Source organism: Euprymna scolopes, chromosome 25 (genome assembly GCF_053919585.1).
Source record: "Euprymna scolopes isolate OS-2025 chromosome 25, ASM5391958v1, whole genome shotgun sequence".
Classification (NCBI taxonomy): domain Eukaryota; kingdom Metazoa; phylum Mollusca; class Cephalopoda; order Sepiida; family Sepiolidae; genus Euprymna; species Euprymna scolopes.
In genome coordinates this window covers 54,792,262-54,798,488 of record NC_136506.1, presented here as the reverse complement: position 1 = coordinate 54,798,488, position 6,227 = coordinate 54,792,262, and positions in this window count along the sequence as shown.

Below are 6,227 nucleotides of genomic sequence, written 5' to 3'. Positions count from 1 at the left end.
TTTTGTAAGTTTATTGCTTTTATTTGAAGGCATTTTGTAAATTTATTGCTTTTATTTGAAGGCATTTTGTAAATTTATTGCTTTTATTTGAAGGCATTTTGTAAGTTTATTGCTTTTATTTGAAGGCATTTTGTAAATTTATTGCTTTTATTTGAAGGCATTTTGTAAATTTATTGCTTTTATTTGAAGGCATTTTGTAAGTTTATTGCTTTTATTTGAAGGCATTTTGTAAATTTATTGCTTTTATTTGAAGGCATTTTGTAAATTTATTGCTTTTATTTAAAAGCATTTTGTAAATTTATTGCTTTTATTTGAAGGCATTTTGTAAGTTTATTGCTTTTATTTGAAGGCATTTTGTAAATTTATTGCTTTTATTTGAAGGCATTTTGTAAATTTATTGCTTTTATTTGAAGGCATTTTGTAAATTTATTGCTTTTATTTGAAGGCATTTTGTAAATTTATTGCTTTTATTTGAAGGCATTTTGTAAATTTATTGCTTTTATTTGAAGGCATTTTGTAAATTTATTGCTTTTATTTGAAAGCATTTTGTAAATTTATTGCTTTTATTTGAAGGCATTTTGTAAATTTATTGCTTTCATTTGAAGGCATTTTGTAAATTTATTGCTTTTATTTGAAGGCATTTTGTAAATTTATTGCTTTTATTTGAAGGCATTTTGTAAATTTATTGCTTTTATTTGAAGGCATTTTGTAAATTTATTGCTTTTATTTGAAGGCATTTTGTAAATTTATTGCTTTTATTTGAAGGCATTTTGTAAATTTATTGCTTTCATTTGAAGGCATTTTGTAAATTTATTGCTTTTTAAAAGCATTTTGTAAATTTATTGCTTTTATTTGAAGGCATTTTGTAAATTTATTGCTTTTATTTGAAGGCATTTTGTAAATTTATTGCTTTTATTTGAAGGCATTTTGTAAATTTATTGCTTTTATTTGAAGGCATTTTGTAAATTTATTGCTTTTATTTGAAGGCATTTTGTAAATTTATTGCTTTTATTTGAAGGCATTTTGTAAATTTATTGCTTTTATTTGAAGGCATTTTGTAAATTTATTGCTTTCATTTGAAGGCATTTTGTAAATTTATTGCTTTTATTTGAAGGCATTTTGTAAATTTATTGTTTTTATTTGAAGGCATTTTGTAAGTTTATTGCTTTTATTTGAAGGCATTTTGTAAATTTATTGCTTTTTAAAAGCATTTTGTAAATTTATTGCTTTTATTTGAAGGCATTTTGTAAATTTATTGCTTTTATTTGAAGGCATTTTGTAAATTTATTGCTTTTATTTTAAGGCATTTTGTAAATTTATTGCTTTCATTTGAAGGCATTTTGTAAATTATTGCTTTTATTTGAAGGCATTTTGTAAATTTATTGCTTTTATTTGAAGGCATTTTGTAAATTTATTGCTTTTATTTAAAAGCATTTTGTAAATTTATTGCTTTTATTTGAAGGCATTTTGTAAATTTATTGCTTTCATTTGAAGGCATTTTGTAAATTTATTGCTTTTATTTGAAGGCATTTTGTAAATTTATTGCTTTTATTTGAAGGCATTTTGTAAATTTATTGCTTTTATTTGAAAGCATTTTGTAAATTTATTGCTTTTATTTGAAGGCATTTTGTAAATTTATTGCTTTTATTTGAAGGCATTTTGTAAATTTATTGCTTTTATTTGAAGGCATTTTGTAAATTTATTACTTTTATTTGAAAGCATTTTGTAAATTTATTGCTTTTATTTGAAGGCATTTTGTAAATTTATTGCTTTCATTTGAAGGCATTTTGTAAATTTATTGCTTTCATTTGAAGGCATTTTGTAAATTTATTGCTTTCATTTGAAGGCATTTTGTAAATTTATTGCTTTTATTTGAAGGCATTTTGTAAATTTATTGCTTTTATTTGAAGGCATTTTGTAAATTTATTGCTTTCATTTGAAGGCATTTTGTAAATTTATTGCTTTTATTTGAAGGCATTTTGTAAATTTATTGCTTTCATTTGAAGGCATTTTGTAAATTTATTGCTTTTATTTGAAGGCATTTTGTAAATTTATTGCTTTTATTTGAAAGCATTTTGTAAATTTATTGCTTTTATTTGAAGGCATTTTGTAAATTTATTGCTTTTATTTGAAAGCATTTTGTAAATTTATTGCTTTTATTTGAAGGCATTTTGTAAATTTATTGCTTTCATTTGAAGGCATTTTGTAAATTTATTGCTTTTATTTGAAGGCATTTTGTAAATTTATTGCTTTTATTTGAAGGCATTTTGTAAATTTATTGCTTTCATTTGAAGGCATTTTGTAAATTTATTGCTTTTATTTGAAGGCATTTTGTAAATTTATTGCTTTTATTTGAAGGCATTTTGTAAATTTATTGCTTTTATTTGAAGGCATTTTGTAAATTTATTACTTTTATTTGAAGGCATTTTGTAAATTTATTGCTTTTATTTGAAGGCATTTTGTAAATTTATTGCTTTTATTTGAAGGCATTTTGTAAATTTATTGCTTTTATTTGAAAGCATTTTGTAAATTTATTGCTTTTATTTGAAGGCATTTTGTAAATTTATTGCTTTCATTTGAAGGCATTTTGTAAATTTATTGCTTTTATTTGAAGGCATTTTGTAAGTTTATTGCTTTTATTTGAAGGCATTTTGTAAATTTATTGCTTTTATTTGAAGGCATTTTGTAAATTTATTGCTTTTATTTGAAGGCATTTTGTAAATTTATTGCTTTTATTTGAAGGCATTTTGTAAATTTATTGCTTTTATTTGAAAGCATTTTGTAAATTTATTGCTTTTATTTGAAGGCATTTTGTAAATTTATTGCTTTTATTTGAAGACATTTTGTAAATTTATTGCTTTTATTTGAAGGCATTTTGTAAATTTATTGCTTTTATTTGAAGGCATTTTGTAAATTTATTGCTTTCATTTGAAGGCATTTTGTAAATTTATTGCTTTTATTTGAAGGCATTTTGTAAATTTATTGCTTTTATTTGAAGGCATTTTGTAAATTTATTGCTTTTATTTGAAGGCATTTTGTAAATTTATTGCTTTTATTTGAAGGCATTTTGTAAGTTTATTGCTTTTATTTGAAGGCATTTTGTAAATTTATTGCTTTTATTTGAAGGCATTTTGTAAATTTATTGCTTTTATTTGAAAGCATTTTGTAAATTTATTGCTTTTATTTGAAGGCATTTTGTAAGTTTATTGCTTTTATTTGAAGGCATTTTGTAAATTTATTGCTTTTCTTTGAAGGCATTTTGTAAATTTATTGCTTTTATTTGAAGGCATTTTGTAAATTTATTGCTTTTATTTGAAGGCATTTTGTAAATTTATTGCTTTTATTTGAAGGCATTTTGTAAATTTATTGCTTTTATTTGAAGGCATTTTGTAAATTTATTGCTTTTATTTGAAAGCATTTTGTAAATTTATTGCTTTTATTTGAAGGCATTTTGTAAATTTATTGCTTTCATTTGAAGGCATTTTGTAAATTTATTGCTTTTATTTGAAGGCATTTTGTAAATTTATTGCTTTTATTTGAAGGCATTTTGTAAATTTATTGCTTTTATTTGAAGGCATTTTGTAAATTTATTGCTTTTATTTGAAGGTATTTTGTAAATTTATTGCTTTTATTTGAAGGCATTTTGTAAATTTATTGCTTTCATTTGAAGGCATTTTGTAAATTTATTGCTTTTATTTGAAGGCATTTTGTAAATTTATTGCTTTTATTTGAAGGCATTTTGTAAATTTATTGCTTTTCTTTGAAGGCATTTTGTAAATTTATTGCTTTTATTTGAAGGCATTTTGTAAATTTATTGCTTTCATTTGAAGGCATTTTGTAAATTTATTGCTTTTATTTGAAGGCATTTTGTAAATTTATTGCTTTTATTTGAAGGCATTTTGTAAATTTATTGCTTTTATTTGAAGGCATTTTGTAAATTTATTGCTTTTATTTGAAGGCATTTTGTAAATTTATTGCTTTTATTTGAAGGCATTTTGTAAATTTATTGCTTTTATTTGAAGGCATTTTGTAAATTTATTTCTTTTATTTGAAGGCATTTTGTAAATTTATTGCTTTTATTTGAAGGCATTTTGTAAATTTATTGCTTTCATTTGAAGGCATTTTGTAAATTTATTGCTTTTATTTGAAGGCATTTTGTAAATTTATTGCTTTTATTTGAAGGCATTTTGTAAATTTATTGCTTTTAGTTGAAGGCATTTTGTAAATTTATTGCTTTTATTTGAAGGCATTTTGTAAATTTATTGCTTTTATTTGAAGGCATTTTGTAAATTTATTGCTTTTATTTGAAGGCATTTTGTAAATTTATTGCTTTCATTTGAAGGCATTTTGTAAATTTATTGCTTTTATTTGAAGGCATTTTGTAAATTTATTGCTTTCATTTGAAGGCATTTTGTAAATTTATTGCTTTTATTTGAAGGCATTTTGTAAATTTATTGCTTTTATTTGAAGGCATTTTGTAAATTTATTGCTTTTATTTGAAGGCATTTTGTAAATTTATTGCTTTTATTTGAAGGCATTTTGTAAATTTATTGCTTTCATTTGAAGGCATTTTGTAAATTTATTGCTTTTATTTGAAGGCATTTTGTAAATTTATTGCTTTTATTTGAAGGCATTTTGTAAGTTTATTGCTTTTATTTGAAGGCATTTTGTAAATTTATTGCTTTTATTTGAAGGCATTTTGTAAATTTATTGCTTTTATTTGAAGGCATTTTGTAAGTTTATTGCTTTTATTTGAAGGCATTTTGTAAATTTATTGCTTTTATTTGAAGGCATTTTGTAAATTTATTGCTTTTATTTGAAGGCATTTTGTAAATTTATTGCTTTTATTTGAAGGCATTTTGTAAATTTATTGCTTTTATTTTAAGGCATTTTGTAAATTTATTGCTTTTATTTGAAGGCATTTTGTAAATTTATTGCTTTTATTTGAAGGCATTTTGTAAATTTATTGCTTTTATTTGAAGGCATTTTGTAAATTTATTGCTTTTATTTGAAAGCATTTTGTAAATTTATTGCTTTTATTTGAAAGCATTTTGTAAATTTATTGCTTTTATTTGAAAGCATTTTGTAAATTTATTGCTTTTATTTGAAGGCATTTTGTAAATTTATTGCTTTTATTTGAAAGCATTTTGTAAATTTATTGCTTTTATTTGAAAGCATTTTGTAAATTTATTGCTTTTATTTGAAAGCATTTTGTAAATTTATTGCTTTTATTTGAAAGCATTTTGTAAATTTATTGCTTTTATTTGAAAGCATTTTGTAAATTTATTGCTTTTATTTGAAAGCATTTTGTAAATTTATTGCTTTTATTTGAAAGCATTTTGTAAATTTATTGCTTTTATTTGAAAGCATTTTGTAAATTTATTGCTTTTATTTGAAGGCATTTTGTAAATTTATTGCTTTTATTTGAAAGCATTTTGTAAATTTATTGCTTTTATTTGAAAGCATTTTGTAAATTTATTGCTTTTATTTGAAGGCATTTTGTAAATTTATTGCTTTTATTTGAAAGCATTTTGTAAATTTATTGCTTTTATTTGAAAGCATTTTGTAAATTTATTGCTTTTATTTGAAAGCATTTTGTAAATTTATTGCTTTTATTTGAAGGCATTTTGTAAATTTATTGCTTTTATTTGAAGGCATTTTGTAAGTTTATTGCTTTTATTTGAAAGCATTTTGTAAATTTATTGCTTTTATTTGAAAGCATTTTGTAAATTTATTGCTTTTATTTGAAGGCATTTTGTAAGTTTATTGCTTTTATTTGAAGGCATTTTGTAAGTTTATTGCTTTTATTTGAAGGCATTTTGTAAATTTATTGCTTTTATTTGAAAGCATTTTGTAAATTTATTGCTTTTATTTGAAAGCATTTTGTAAATTTATTGCTTTTATTTGAAAGCATTTTGTAAATTTATTGCTTTTATTTGAAGGCATTTTGTAAATTTATTGCTTTTATTTGAAAGCATTTTGTAAATTTATTGCTTTTATTTGAAAGCATTTTGTAAATTTATTGCTTTTATTTGAAGGCATTTTGTAAATTTATTGCTTTTATTTGAAAGCATTTTGTAAATTTATTGCTTTTATTTGAAAGCATTTTGTAAATTTATTGCTTTTATTTGAAAGCATTTTGTAAATTTATTGCTTTTATTTGAAGGCATTTTGTAAATTTATTGCTTTTATTTGAAGGCATTTTGTAAATTTATTGCTTTTATTTG